Raw genomic sequence first — 16626 nt, forward strand, 5'->3', positions numbered from 1 at the left:
ATTTCTTAATTTTCAACAATGAAATCCATCAGGGAAATCTTTCCAAATCTTTTAATGGCTGCATAGCATTTCCTGGCTGACAGACTTTGACCTGTTCGGGTGGTGGGGTTTTTGGGTTTTTGTTTGGTTTGGTTTGGTTCTTGGACATCATGAATGAAGCTAGAGCAAACACCTGATGATATTTATCTCTTGCTTTTTTTTTTTTGCTCCTGCTCTGACTCCCTTCTGGTGGCTGGTTTCCTCGTGCACTTTGTAATTTGGATTATTTCCTCAAGTTTGACAGGCAGCCGGCCGGCAGCCTAAGCAGGCTAGCTTGAAAGTGTGTCCCTCCAAAGAGGTTGTGCATTTCCTTCTGTCAGGAGTTCCAAGGAGTTACCAGTCAGGAGAGAGAGAGAGAGAGAGAGAGAGAGAGAGAGAGAGAGAGAGAGAGAGAGAGAGAGAGTATGTGTGTGTGTGTGTGAGAGAGTGTGTGTGTGTTTGTGTGAGAGAGAGAGTGTGTGTGTGTGTGTTAAAAAATCCATAAAATTAACCACCTTAACCACTTTTAAGCATACAATTCAGAAATGTTAAGTACTTTCACACTGTCATGCAACCCAACTTCAGGACTCTATTTAGCAAAACACAAACTCCATACCTATCAAACAACTCCCCACTCTCCCTCCCCTCATCCCCTGGCAACCACCATTCTACTTTCTGTCTTCATGAATTTCCCAGTCAACAATAGCTTTTATGTTCATTTCCTGGCCTGAAGATTCTAGGATCACGTGAGTAGTGTAAATTTGACCTAAATCCAAGAGGACAGGAGTGTGGTCACAGATCTCTCAGAAGAGGCCTTCCTCTCCCCCGACCTCTGCTTTGCTGCGGGGGACTTCCTCTCTGGCCTTCACTGGAAACTTAAATCCTCGAGGGTCCCAGCGGTACATGGGGGGCTCAGTTCTACTTCTCTGCTTCAAGTAGACTAAAAATTTTGCCCCCTGTCCCTGTGACTATTCAAACTCAAGTCCCTGGGTTTTCCAGGCCAGTAAAGGGCCCTCAGAGGGGGCAGAGCAGCCTCACCCCCCAGGCGGCCTCTGGACAGGGTGGGGCACAGGGGCCTTATTTCTAAACAGCTCAGCCACCCTGAGAAGTGCGCCGATCGTCCTGTGTCCTAAGTCTCTAGAAGCTTTACAGAGGATTTCCCCAAACTATCCAATCTCACTGAAAAGGAATGTCCTTCCATTTCCTTTTCCTTGTATTGGTTTTTAGCCTTAGCTTTTCATGGGCTCCTGCTTTGTTTCTCCAATGGAACTAGAGCACTAGTGTTCCCTGGACATACAGGAGATGCTGGGGGAAACTACTAGAATGAGGGGGACACAGCCAGAGCTCCAAGTCAGGGCTGGGGGATGGCCAGGGGACACTGTACAGGGCTGACCAGGGCCCACCAGACTTGGGTTGGTGGCATTGCGAGTAGCCCCTGGGAAGGAGCTGGGACTTGCTCAGCCGAAATATGAGGACTAGCAAGACAATGATGACGATAATAATAATATTAGCTAATGTTAGTCACTTTGTCACTTAATCCTCCCACATACACATCAAGACCAGAGCCAGGAATCTTCCCCCTCATTTTAAAGATGAAGACACCAAAGCTCAGAAAGTTCTTCAACTCGCCCAGGGTCACACAGCGAACAAGTGGGAGAACAAATGTTAAATCTAAGTATGCCTGCCCCCAGAGCACGTGCTGATAAGTGTACATTATAGGATGGTCTGGAGGCAAAAGGAGAAGACCCCACCCTCTCACCCAGCGGCTTTGTGCGGCCAAGGGAGGCCTGGCCTAGGGGATGGCACCCCCGAGGATCTGGAGCGCTGAGCACCCTGCAACTTCAGAGTCAGAACCCAGAGGCTGCGCACTCCACCTGAGCTGGTCAAGGCAGGTCGCTCTGGCCAAAGCTTGGGTCCCCGGGCCTAGAGAGGCGCGCTTCCTCTTCACGACAGACGGGTTTGCCTCCTTCGCTTCCTCAGAGGCTGGGATGCCTGCAGCCCTTTCCCTTTGTGCTCCCGCACTCCCTCCCCGTCTGGACTCTGGCTGGGCTGGGAGCTCAGCTTTCTCATTCCCCTGGCCAGGCAGCCAACTGGTCAGAAGCATCCTCGGCTCCACCAGGACCATGAGAAGGCTCCTCCCTTCTCGTGGTAAGCGAAGACAGCCTCTTGCCCCTGTCCCCACCCCAACCATGGCTGCTGCTACTGGGACACCAGGCTGGAGACTGGCTTCCAATTAACAAAGAATCAGCCTCAGAAGCAGCAGACACACAGAAGATAAGAGAAGGGAAGGGAGGAACAGCTGAATCAATTCAGAGTGATTCAGGAAGCTATGGGCCTGACAGGATACCCTCCCCTTCTTCGAAAGCATCCCCCACTTCTCCCAGTACCTCGAATCCCTCCCAGAATCCCTTTCTTCCACATCCTTCATTCCTCCCAGAAGCCCCCCTTCTCTCTGCATCTCCTTTCCCAGTGTCCCTCCATCCTTCCCAACATCCTTCATTTCTTCCAAAATGCTTTCTCCCAGATCCAATCCAAAATCAGCTACCAACAGATTCTGCATCAACCAGTATCTGCATTTCACCAACTAATGAAAGTGCACTTCATTAAGTCCAATGCGCAACTGTAAAATACACCAATATTTTAGATGCCACTGAGGAGAGGGGGGTAAATTAAAGTATGATATGCCGTTGATACTAGTTTCAGAGATGTTGAACTGTAAGAAGTGGGGGAAAGGTGTACTTTAGAATCAGTGGAATATGGTAATACTACGAGCCTCTGCCCCTGTTTGCCTCTTGGGTAGCTCTGCTTTGGGCCACTTCCGGCTTGATTATTTTCTAAGGGCCCACTTCTTCAACAATGTGTTCTTCAGCCCCTGCATCCATTGAGTGGTACCAATTTTAATGAGTAGAAGATGATTCTTTATACAGCTGTACCTTCCTGGACTAGACCAGGCAAATGCCTGGGCAGCCCAGGCCCTGAAGGGAGTGTTCTTTAAAGGGTATGGGACACTCCTCCATCTGTGCATGGCTCCACTTGCCTGTGAGAACTGCCCCCAGCCCCTTCCAGGCATGTGACCCTCCATTAGTGACCCCTTAGAGGCCACCTTCCTTTGTCACACAGTTTGGAGAAATAGTTAGTGTGCTGGCCTCCAGCTTGTCTCCTGCTTATCTTGCCAAGAGGCAAACAGAGGGGCAGAGGCTCAGCTCAGCCAGGAGGGTCAGCCTCAGGCACCCACCTGAGCTGCTTGAGTGAGACCCTTCATACACAAAGGGTTGGGGAGAAGAGCCCCACTATGTGCACCTCTACCCTGGGCGCTGGGACCCCATGGAGGCAATGCAGTGTGACAGGCATGAGCATAGGTTTAGCTTCAGAGCCCCTATTCCTCATCTATAAAATGGAAATGAAATTTGCAGTTATTAGCCCTGGGCCTGGTCAGTGGTGACATACACACACACAAATAACAGCTCCACCCTCATTGCAACTAGACACAAATATTTTCAGCAGGGCTGAGGGCTGAGTGGGGAGGGTGGTATACATACGTCGGCTGGCCCCAGTGTGTGAGGCAGAGGTGGGGAATGGGATGCCAGAGAGCCCAGTGTCATGTCTGGGAGACCCAGGTGAGGAAGCTGACTTGGGCCTCATCTGCCACTCGCACACCCAGTTTCTAGCACTCACTGCCTCTCTCTGGCTCCTCATCACAGCCTATGACTATAGACCACTCTGTACCTCTAGAGACACCCTGGCTACTCCCCTGGCAGTGTTGGTCTCAGTATGAATGACTTTTCTCCTGAGGTCAGCCAAACAAGGTTAGACTCATCCCCAGAAGAATGTATCTAAGAAACTAGAGAAGCAACAAAACTAAGACATTTAAATGCAGCCACCTGGACACAGATGGACTTCCAAGTCCTTATCTGATATGAACCTGGCCTCCAGCTAGGCTGGCAGCCTCCTTAAGCTGCTTCCTCCCTTCCTCCTCCTCATCTCCACCCACTGGCCTTGGCAAGAAGCCTTCCCTTCCAGAATCTGCCTCCTCTGGCCTTGAGCACCATGAGCTCTGCCCCTAGCTCTTGGGAGGACCAGGCTTTCTGCTTGAGCTCTTGGAGAATGCAGTGGGCCCCAGAGAGCTCCCCTTCAGCCCTCAGCACTCCCACGGGTAATAACACATGGCGGACAGTTGAGACCTTGAGGTAGTCACTGATGCCAACGGTGTTGAAAGTAAGTTCTGAGAGCAGGCCTCCCTATTGTTCCCTGCCCCATCTTCTGTGCTGACCTATGGCAAATGCTGGATGTTTGTTGAATGAATAATATAAATATGAGCTTGAGTATGTACATACAATCTCTAGAAGGACCCACAAAAATCTCGCATCAGTGATTGTCTTTGGATAGATGAAAACAGAAGCCTAAGCAATGGAATACAGAGAGGAAGCTACGTTTCATTGTAAGTCAATGTGTTATATCTTTCATTTTTTTTACTGTGCACATACTTTATCTATTTGAAATTAAAAACACAATACCATTTCCATTAGCACCAAAAAACTGAAATATTTTGGTGTAAGTCTAACAAAACATGTAGATCATCTATATGAGGAAAACTAAGTTTCTGATGAAAGAAATCAAGGAAGACCTAAATAAATGAAGAGATGTTCTATGCTCATCGATAGGAAGACTCAGTATTGTTAAGATGTTTGTTCTCCCCAACTTGAGCTATAGATTTAATGCCATCTCAATCAAAATCGAAGTTATTTTGTGAATATCTACAAACTGATTCCAAAGTTTATAGGGAAGGCAAAAGACCTAGAATAACCAACACAATACTGAAGAAGAACAAACTTGGAGGACTGGCACTGACTGACTTCAAGGCAATATAAAGCTATAGTAATCAAGAAAGGATTTTGATTGGCCAAAGAAGAGAAAAATAGGTTAATGGAACAGAATAGAGAGCCCAGAAATAGACCCATAGCAGTTCTGTGACACATACAGGTAAGTGATCTTTTGACAAAGGGGCAAAGTCAATTCAGGGGAGAGGGGTTACTTTTTTCAACAAGTGTGCTGGAGCAACAGAACATCCACATGCCAAAAAAGGAAATTAGACACAAAAATTAATTCAAAATGGACCTTAGACCTAAATATAAATGCAAAATAATAAAATTTCTAGAATATAACACAGGAGAAAATCTAGGTGACCTTGGGCTTGGTGATAAGTTTTTAGATACAACAAAAACACGATTTATGAAAGAAAACATTGAAAAGTCAGGCTTTATTAAAATTCAGAACTCTGTTCTGCAAAAGATACAGCTAAGAAAAAGAGAAAATACTTGCAAAAGTCGTATCTGAAAGGACTTGTATCCAAAATACAAAAAACTCTTCAACTCAACAAGGAAACAAACAACTCAATTTAAAAAATGGGCAACAAATCTGAACAGACACATCGGTGAAAAGATAACACAGACAGCAAATAAGCATGTGATAAGATGCTTAAGAGCCTATGTTGAATAAAATTAGGAAATTGCAAATTAAAAAGATAATGAGCTAACACTACACACCTATTGCTTTTTGGCTAAAATCCAAAAAACTGACAATACTGAATTTGAGCAAGAATTCAGGCCAACAGGAGCTCTCATCCATTGCTGGTAGGAATGCAAAATGGTACAGTCACCTTGGAAAACAGTTTGGCAGTTTTTCTCAAGCTAAACAGTCTTATACGATCCAGCAGTCATGCTTTTTGGTATTTACCCAGTTGAACTGAAAACTTATGTCCACATAAAAACCTGCACGTACATGTCGATGGCAGCTTTATTCATTATCACCAAAAACTGGAAGCAACCAAGATATCCCTTAATAAGTGAATGGATAAACAAACTATATAGTACATCCATACAGCGGGACATTATTCAGCACTGAAAAGAAATAAGCTATCAAGCCAAGGAAAGACATGGAAGAATGGTGAATCTAAGAGGCAATAAAGGGACCAGTGAGTGTCAGGTGTAGGAAGGAGGGAGGGATGAATAGGTGGAGCACAGAGGAATTGTAGGGCAGTGAAACTCTTCTGTACAATACTGTAATTATAGAATCACGATTATCACATCATTATACATTCCTCAAAACCCAGAGAATGTGTAACACCAAGAGTGAACCTAATATAAACTCTGAACTTTAGTTAATAATAATGTAGCAATGTAAGTCATCAAATGTAACAAATGTGCCACATTAATAAAGCATGTTAATAACAAGGGCTATTGTATCTTGGGTAGGGTGGCCATATAGAACTCTCTGTACTGTCTGCTCAGTTTTCCTGTAAATCTAAAATTGTCCTTGAAAAAAAAAGCCTATTAATTATTTTTTAAAAGAAGGCTTTTTAAAAGTATTAAAAAAATATATTCAGCCAATGTTACAGGTCTTGCAGGCAGACAGCCCAGGGTTTAGGTCCCAGATCCTGAATAGCCTCTGCTTCCTCCTCTGGAATTAAAAACCACACCTTACACTGCTCAGTTAGGGGTTCCAGAACTCTGTCACTGCAGCATGACAAAAATTATGTTGCCCATGAGATGTCCATGGACAGGGAGAGGAGTGGCCTTCTCTTGGCTGGGAGGGGAACTGGGGTGGGCAGGACCAGGAAGCACTTTGTAGAAATGTCACCCAATGAAGGTTTCCCAACTGTGGACAGACACTGGAAAGCACCTGGCCCCATCGCAGCTTCCTGCAGGGCCAGGTAATTTGCTGGCCTCTGGCCTCTGTGCATCAAAGCTTCTGGGGCCTGTGACAGCCCCTCCATGGAGGCAAGTGGAAGGAAGCCTGTAATCTGGTGGAGATGACACAGGGCCTACAGTGCAAGGAGGCCAGAAGGTCCACCATTTTGCCTGGTGTGCCCCTTCCACTGAGGGGTTCCGGAGAGCCCCTAATCATCTTTTTCACCCATAATATAGCACCACCAAGCCCCACAGCGAGGGTACCAGCAGGCAGTGGAAGAGAAACATTTGTACGTTATTCCACCAAGCAGCGAGCGGCACTGATCTTACTGCTGTCTTACAGCAACTGACACAGAGCCTTCAGAGCAGCAGGGAGAGGGACAAATCTGAGCTTCTGACCGCAGGACTTAACCTTTCTGAGCCTCAGTCTCCTCCTCTGTGATATAGGAATAATGCAGTTCTTTGCCTCCAGAGCTCTGCATGAATTGGGTGACTGCACAGGTCTTAGCCATCCTGCCTGGCACAGAGGTGTCCTTAATTGACAGCTCCCTGTGCCTTCATAAGGTGTGAATGCCACCCCAGCTAATTGGGTCATTCTGGATAAACCACCCTCTCTGCTAGAGTTTCCTCTGTAATCCTACTCAGACCTGAGGATAGAGGAGGCCACCCACTGTATTGCCGCCATTAGGGGCAGCATTTGTCGCCCTGCGGGTGCTGGACTGGAAGTCTGGACAAAGTGAATCATGTGGACAAGGTCTTGGCACCCAGAGAGCTGGGTTGAAAAAAATACAGTTCCAAAAAGGCAAAGTGGACTCAACAACTACGGGAAAGACTTTGAGCCCTGGAAGAGAGTTGTTACAGAGGGTCCCATTTAAGGGAAGGAGAAGGGGGACACTGAGTGACAACGAGCCTGGCTCCCAGTCAAGGTTAGTGTTGTCTGCTCAGAGTTAGCCTTGAACCCTGGAAACCCAAGGAGGAGGGGCCTGGCTGTGCTGAGAAGCCAGTCGGAGGGGAGGGAGCAGCACCGACTCAGCCAGCAGGGAGAGGCCCCAGCAGTTGAATCCCTCACCTGTGGGAATGTCAGGGCCCTGGGAACTCCCAGCAGGGGCAGAGGCAGGAGCAGGGAGTGGCCAGCTTGAGGAACATGGATTTGGGAGATTTCTACCCACCATAGAAGGCTAGAGCCAGACTGTCTGGGTTCAAATCCCAGCTCCACCACTAAACTTAACCCAGTGACTTAACCCCTGGGCCTCAGTTCCCACCTGTGAAATGGGGACGACAGGAGCACCCAGCGCCCAAGGGTGTGTTGAGAATCTGAGATCAAGCCTGTTGAACATTATCACAGTGCTTGCCTACAGCAAATGGCAACAGCTATTACTACCATTACTTAGAGATGGGCTGGTAACAAGCCTCCACCTGCCTGCCGCCTCCCTCTGACTTGGGTCCCACCTTTACCCAGGCCCACTGGACACAACTTCACCTGGACTGGATCACATCAGAGAGGTGCAGAGCCTAGAAGAGCCTCTGGCTCCACCCCCACCTCATTCAGATGTCTCCTCTGCAGCTTGCCCAATCTCTCCTTACATGCCTCCACGGAAGGGCAGTTCACAACCCCAGGAGGCAGCCTGCTCCACACTCACACAGCTCTGATCACAGGTTCTCTAGGCGGAGCTGCAATCTTCCTTGCAAACTGCTGCTTAGTGGAAGTGGTTTTCCTGCCAGGGAATTTCCAATGTCTAGAGTCCACTCATCCCAGGAACACTAGGAACCCCCCGAGCAGGGCCTAAGGCAGTCCTCCAAGAAGTCTCCCCTGAACCCCACACTGAGCATCTCACATAGAACAGCACAATCGCTCACCCAGGGACACATACACAAATGCCCTCCATACCTGGTTCAGGAGGCAGGAAGTCTTGGATGTCCCATACCTGACAGTAATAATAGTTCACATGCACTGCTTCATCTGATCCTCACAAACCCCTGTGAGACATGTACTCATTCTCTCCCCAGTTTTAAAAATTCTGGTGAAATATACATAACAAAATCTGAACCATTTCTAGCATACGGGTCAGTGGATTAAGTACATTCACTGTTGGGCAACCATCACCAACATTCATCTCCAGAACTCTTCATCTTGCAAAACTGAAACTCTGTTCCTATTAAGCATGAACTCCCCACCCACCCACTCCCTCCTTCCAGCCCCTGGCAACCATCATTCTACTTTGTTTCAATGAATCTGACAACTCCAAGTACCTCATATAAGTTGAATCATACAGTATTTGTCATTGCCAAAAAAATCCTTTAACAGGTGGAGAAGGCTTTCACTCCAGTCACAATGGGGCTGAGTAAGAAGGGGCAGAAAGTCAAGAAGATGCCCTTGAGATAATCTCAATTTTGCCAAGGTAATAAAATGGCCCAGGGAAAGCCCCAGGCTTGGAAGAACCCTCAAGGGATACATAAGTGCCAGGCCCTATGCCAAGTGTTTTATAAATCCTGTACCCCTACAAAGTTTTATAATCTCTATTTTACATGTAAAATATCTGAGGCACATTCAAGTCATTAGATCTGAGTTTAAGGTCAGACAGTTTTGCATCTAAGCCAAGCTAGCTTGCCTCCATTCCCCTTCCTGAAAAATCCTCAGAGAAAACAAGTCACTCACCCACCTCCTCTTGCCGTCATGGTCCTGGAAATTAGAAAATTAGTCTCATAATTCTTGAGTGAGCTGACCTCATGGGTAATATGAGCTGAGCTACAAAAATATTCTTGCCCATTTTGCACCAAGTATTCATTCTGGATGGAGAATAAACTCCAAGAAGAGGAAAAAACATCTAAGACACCAAAAAATATTATTTCCACAGACTTGTCCATAAAAATTGAATTATTAATTGCAAAACACCTGGAAGCAATCCAACTTCAAAATGGAGGGACAAAGACTGTACATCCTGGGATGGGTTTCTTAATGTGGCAGAAACCACATGAGCCTTAAAAAGGACATATAACTAGTTTACATTATTTTAAAATAAATGCAAACTGTAAAAGCAGAACACTTAAATTTTAATATCAGAACACCACCTGAATGAGGAAGGCTTATCTATGATGCCATTTTACTTTCTTTCCCTTTCCTTTAATTTTAAATCAATGAATTTTGATAAGGTAATTCATGTATGTGGTAATTCATGCACATATACATTAAAGCCTGAAGACCTCAACTGCTATACAGTGGAGCAATCCCAAGGAGCCCATGACAACCATTTAAGAACGTGGGTTTGCTGATTTACAAAACTAAACGGGGAACATGGGGAGAAGCAACTTGCTTAATGGTTACTTGGGTATGCTTTTTTCCTACAGAGCTGATGAAAGATTTAAAAATGAAACCCAAAGCAGAGAATTCACACCATTTCTCTGAGACATAAGTCAGAGCTTCTTGACTAGGGCTTTTTCAAGTCTAGCTCAAATTCCTCTTGTGATCTATGAAGGGAGCAGCTAAATTAGGGTGAAGCCAGGCAAAGAAAACCATGTGAGAGAAAACTGTTCTTACCTGTTCACGTACAGGACGCAGTCTTCTAGGGCTTTGCTGGTGGCTTTAAAGGAGTTCCAGAGACCGGAGCAGGTGCCTAGGGGCTGCGAGCAGCGGGTGCCAGGTGGGAGACGCTATGGCTTTTCCCAGCCCACAGTCCAGGCTTCCCGACTGATGGGATGGGCGGGGAACGCAGGCTGCTGCAAGCTCGGGTTCAGAAACTGGGGCCAACAAGGGCGGGGCAGAGCCACGTGTCCCCAGCCTGCCTTTGAGTTCCAGAGTAGGAGGCGGCCACAAACCCACAGGCTCAGCCGGGAAATGTTCTGACCAAGGGTGTGGGGCAAGTTTATGGCGGGAATCTCCAGAATCAACTCCTGGCTCCTAGGCATGCTGGGCCGTTTTAATGGCCTATCCCCACCCCCACCCCCAGCTCCTCTCCAGAACATTTACTCTGACAAAAAACTCTTACAAAAACTAAAATTGGGTAATGTGGTACTGCCCAGAGTGCATGTGTATGTAGGAGGACAAACATAAGATGGAGAAAAGGCCTTTGGTAATTATCAAGGTTGAGGATCCATCAGTTACCCTGTCTACAGATGGAGACACGGGCCCAGAGAGATGAAGTATCTAACCCAAGATCACAAAGCCAGGGCTTCCCCACATGACTCAAAGCCTGTCTTGGTGTAATGCATGATCTGACACCCAGCACTTGAGGGAATTCTTGAAGACACAGAAAGAGACCCTTTGCTCAGCCCCTTCTCCAAGCACAAGGGCACTTTCACTTTTCCTGGGTCAGAACAAAAGCTGAGAATGGCTCTGCCCAGCAGAGTTCTGTGGGCACTGAATAGAAGCTCCATCTCTATCTAGCAGTTTCACAGCAAGCTCTCCAATTTAGACTGTATTTGGGGTTGTTAGGCGTGAATCAACCCCCCACCCACTGCCTTTAGCTCCTCCACCAGCAGACATTAAAGTTGGGAGCAGCAGGCAGGATAAGGGCTGAGATCAAAGCACCAAATTGTCAAAGATAGTTTGCAGTGTTTCCCTGAATGTCAACACAGAATCCTTTAAGGGCACCTTATTAACATCAACAATTCCACAACACCCAGCACCTATTTGGGAAATGCTGGCCTAGATGTTGTTAGTATGTTTTCTTTTTTTTAAATTGAAGTATCACTGATATACAATCTTATGTTGGTTTCAAATGTACAACAGTGATTCAACAGTTTTCCACATCATTAAATCCTCACCCGTCTAATGCGGTTGTCTATCAACCACTGACTATATTCTCCATAGTATGTCTTATACTGAATGTCAATGCCTTGGCACAAATAGTTGTTTAAAAAATGGTTTCTCATTTGGACTGACGAGACTGGATTCCTGGCTTGGCCCCTGAACTTCCAGCAGGACAATAATGCCCACATACACTGGAATGCACTCAGCTAATACCCAACCCTCTTCTCTGAGGCAGTGGCTACACTCACTGGACATACCTCCTGCAAGGCCTCCCTGTACAGCTCTGCCAAATTGATTCACGCTGGTTGTGGTAGCCTGGGGAGGACAAGAGGGGGTGGAGGTGATGCGGGCACAGCCACAGGATTGCATGAGGGCCTCACAGATGCCTGAACAAACCCCAATGCACTGCCTGTAGGACCGCAGTTCAAGATGGAGGTGGCTCCATGTATCCCAGGACTTCCAGACCAAAGTTCAGTGGCCACATGTCCTCAGACCCAAGCTCAGCAAAAGCACTTGTTACCACGACCCCTGGAGGTTGGTCTTTATTTTACAGCCAGGAATCTCAGCCACTGCTTAAAGATCAGGGAACCCAGGCCATCTAACTAGTGTCCAGTGCTCTATGGTCTCTATTTGGCAGATGGGATTTTGTTTCTGATTTAAAACAATGGTGAAGTCATCCTTCTCCAGGTGCAGCATCATCTTCTTAAAGGAAAGATTCCCCCATGGGCCTTGTAAACAGCATTAGGCCCTCATAACCCACAGAACACATTAATCCTTCTCCTGACTATCACGGGTCACTCACTGGCTTATACACATATCTTCACGGCCCCAAACTACCAACCTGTAAAAACGCTCCCCAAATGATAGAATCAAAAGCAACTCTCATCCCATGAGATTTTATTTGCAGTTAGAGAAGGGAGCAAGTTCTGCTGGGTGGACCTGTGAACTGAAAATTTGTTGGGGAACTGAGATGCGTTTGCCTCTGGGATTACCACAAAACCTACAGGGCTGCTGGATTTGGGGATGCAGGTAGGGTGGGATGATGCTGACAGGGCCTTCAGCAATTTACAATTCAATCTCCTAGCCTTTTGTCCCCCAAACTGTTAATTTGCAAACTTGGATTTTTGTTTTTTCAAAAAAAATTTTGGTTTCATTTTGAACAAGAAGTAACATTCCCTCACAACACACATCTACTCATTTCCAGGCCTGATCGTTATGATTGTGAAATATACAGATGCCCAGACATCACCTGCAGATTAAGAGTTATCTAGCAATCTATTCTGACAAATTTGGAGGATCATACCCAAACTAGGGTCAGAAACCATTACAATAGGTTTCCTGACCTAAAGACTGGCTGCCCATTCTCCACCTCCTTTTTCACACTTCAGACCTTCTATTTTTCCCAAGTTCTAAGACTGTGCCTTTTTATCTGAGGAAACCAGAAATACGGGCCTTAAGCTCTTCTGAAACTTGTCACGAGGCTCTCGGGCAAGAATCACCTTGCCACCAGCCTCACAGGGGCAAAAACTGCTAGTTATAAAAACTCCTCCAATTTCTAGGCACTGAGCAGACCTGTGAGGAAGTGACATACTGTAGGTGCTCAGTAAATACTGATGGAGTAAATTTTAGCAGCATCTACTAGTGGTTTAAGCATGTCTCCTGATGTTGGGTTTCAAAGTTTTTCTGTTTAAAAAGCTGTTGGTTGTGCTGGTGAAAGAGATTGTTCTGACTGGTGTGTAGTCTGCACCTGCTTCCAGCTCACTTGAACTTCATACAAGCCCTGCACACTGAGCTATCAGATCTCCAAATGTAAATCAGCCACGGACTACAGAGGTGTTCACTGAATCCTTACTATGTACTCCAGAATAAGCCACCTGTCCCCCTACATCGTTCTTTTCTTGGACAAGGTGTGACTTCAAATGAGTCTTCTGAGCTTTTGGATTGAGCCCTTGAATGTATTTTAAGAGTGCAATAAACTTAAAATATTCACATGTAATATTCTATGTGCAAATGAGCAAGTGCATGACTTACGCAAACACAAGTCATTTCTGCTTTGAATAGAAACAGAATTTAGGAATTAGAATTTTAGAAATGGAAAATCAAGTTGGTCTGATCTGAAGAACGCACCCAACATTTCTGGCTTACCACTAATGAGGAGTTCGAGACTGCAGTCATGGGAGCAGCATAAATTCTGGAGACTAGGACTCTCCCCATGAGATGAGTGAACACCGAGAGCCTTTCCCAGCCCAGCAGCTGTCTTGCTAGCAATACATTAAAAAAACCACTAAAAGCAACATTCCATCCGCAGTTCAACTTGAACAACCCCCTCTTCCCTTACCACCAAGGAATGCTGTTCTTGGCAAGGGATCATGTAAAGGAAACATCTGTGGAACTTCAACCAGTGAGGTCAAGGGAAAGTTGAGGCAGTTGAAAACTTTTCAGTCCTTTCCAGACCCAAGTCGCAGGTACCGAACAGAACAAGAGCAGCAAGATGGGTGCAATCCTAACCAAAGGCCGGTGACAGTGTCCTGACATTATCCTTTCTTAGTTCCATGGAAGCCTCTGACATGTTCTGCAAGGCTGGACAAAGTTCCCCATTTACTTGATTGCTCAACTAACCAAAAGGAGTTGACTGGGTCCCCTTAACACCTACACAGATGGGATTTGCAATTTAGCCTCATCTAATCACTATTTAAACCTTTTGTAGGTCCTGGGGCAACAGCTATGAATTAAATAAAATTCCTGCTCTCAACTATTCAAGTCGAATTGCTTGTGCTCCAGAAATACCACGTGTCTGAGCCCTCTCTTGCAGAGCAAGCAAACTTATGGATAGATATGCAGAAGTAGCTCAATGGTGACAATCCCTGGATATGACACCTCAATCATGAGCAATAAAATAAAAATAACAAGTGTGCCTACATCAAACTAAGCCTTTGTACAGCAAAAGAAATAATCAACTAAGTGAAAAGACAATCTACAGAATGGGAAAAACTATTTGTAAACTATGTATCCGGTAATGCGTTAGTACCCAAAATATATAAAGAACTCAGAAAACTCAACAGCAAAACACAAATAATCCAATTAAAAATGGGGGGACCTGCATAATGCGTGATCAAAACCGAAAGTTTCTGTGATGAATGCCCTTGTACTGTTCACCATGTCAGAATTTATTCACTATGTAAGAATTCGTTCACCATGTAAGAACTTGTTCGTTATGCTTCAGAAGATTGGAGACTGATGAGAATTAGGCTTGAGATGGATTAATGATTGTACATTGAGCATTGACCTCCCTATACTGAATTTTATTGTTGTTAACAACCATTTGATCAATAAATATGAGATGCCCTCTCAAAAAAAAAGGGAAATTTTATATTATGTATGTTTTACCACATTGAAAATAAATTTTTAATTTTTAATTAAAAAAAAATATTGTAACAACTTTGTATGGTGATAGCTGGTAGCTAGAATTATCATGTATATAAATGTTGAATCACTGTGTTGTACACCTGAAACTAATGTAATACTGTGTGTCAACTACCCTTCAATAAAAAATAATTTAAAAAAAAAATGGGGGGACCTGAAAAGACATTTTTCCAAAGATATACAAATGACTAACAGGTACATGAAAAGATGCTCAATATTGCTAGTCATTAGGGAAATGCAAATCAAACCCAGAATGGGTTACTACCTCACACCTGTTAGAACAGTCATCATCAAAAAGAGAAATGCTGGTGAGAAAGTGAAGAAAAGGGAACCTGTGTGCATTAGTGGTGGCACTGTAAACTGGTACAGCTAGTATGGAAACAATATGGAAGATAATCAAAAAATTAAAAACATCATAGAACTACCACACGATCAAGCAATTTCATATCTGGAAATACAGCAAAATGAAGCAAAACACTACCTCAAAAAAGACATCTGCACCCCTTGTTCACAGCAGCCATATTTAGAATACCTAAGACATGGAGACAACCTAAGTGTACATCAACAGATGAATGAAGTTATTTATAGATATACATATATATGTAATAAATGTATAAAAAATATGTAATATATAGTATATATAATACACACACACACACAACAGAATATAATTCAGCCATTAAAAAACAAGGATATGCTGTCTTCTACAACTTTGGACTCTGAGGGCATTATGCTAAGTGAAATAAAGTCAGAAGACATATACCGTATGATCTCACTTATACATGGAGTCTAAAACAAAACCAAACAGAATGCCAAACTCACAGAAAGAGTTCAGATTTGCAAATATAGGGATGGAATCTAGAGAAAGGTGGTCAAAAGATGCAAACTTCCTGTTATAAGTGCTAATGATGTAATGTACATGACAACTATAGTCTAACATTGCCATATGATATATATTAAAGTTGTTGAGAGTACATACTGAGTTCTTATCACAAGGAGAAAAATTTTATTTATGAGATGATGAATGTAATAATCATTTAAAAATATATGTAAGTCAAACCATGCTGTACACCTTAAAATTATAGTGATATCAATTTTATCTAAAACTGGGGTGGGGGGAAATCTTGCCAGTTATTAAGAATTCTAGATTGGAGACTGTTGAGAATTAGGCTTGGGGTTGATTAATGATTGTGCATTGAGTCCCCTATACAGAACTTTATTGTTGTTAAGAACCATTTGATCAATAAATATGAGAGATGCCCTCTCAAAAAAAAAAAAAGAATTCTAGTAGATAAATCAAGTCCAGGTAAGGCCCCTCTCTCTCTATTCTTCAAAACACCATCTCACTCAGCAACTACTTGACTACAACAGAGAATGTGAGAAAAGTCCACATTGAAGAAGAAAAGAGAACATCACAGGTGTACACGGGGTGGGGAGGGAAGGAGACTCAGGTCCATGGTTATTTGATGACTCCTAAAGGAAAATGGAAGGCTTTATTAACTGTACTGATCTAAGTCCCAAATACTAAGAGCTCAGGTTTGGCTCAATAAGCACCCACAATGTGCTTGGCTGGGAGCTGGGTACATCAGGTGTATGCTCGCATTTTACTCTCACATTAACCCTGCTTATCTCCATGTATCAGACAAGAAGCCAACTGGCCCGCCCAAGGTCATGGATCTAATCAGAGGTATCAGCTTGAATGAACTCAGGCCTTGTAATACATTCAAGTCTAGACTTTTTTACAAGTTCACA

At 44.6% G+C, this 16626-nt stretch overlaps 1 protein-coding gene across 2 annotated transcripts in view; it reads right to left on the reverse strand.

Moving 5' to 3' along the window:
* IL34 (interleukin 34) overlaps positions 1-10417 on the reverse strand; it is a 54037-nt gene extending 43620 nt beyond the window's left edge. Inside the window, exon 1 of one of the 2 annotated variants that reach the window (XM_017660298.3) lies at positions 10240-10417. The gene's annotated coding sequence lies outside the window, so the exon portion shown is untranslated. The remainder of the gene's footprint in view (positions 1-10239) is intronic. The other variant, XM_017660297.2, reaches the window with a different exon arrangement.
* Between the last annotated feature and the right edge of the window lie 6209 nt (positions 10418-16626).

The sequence above is a fragment of the Manis javanica genome, chromosome 17, assembly GCF_040802235.1.
Source record: "Manis javanica isolate MJ-LG chromosome 17, MJ_LKY, whole genome shotgun sequence".
Classification (NCBI taxonomy): Eukaryota; Metazoa; Chordata; class Mammalia; order Pholidota; family Manidae; genus Manis; species Manis javanica.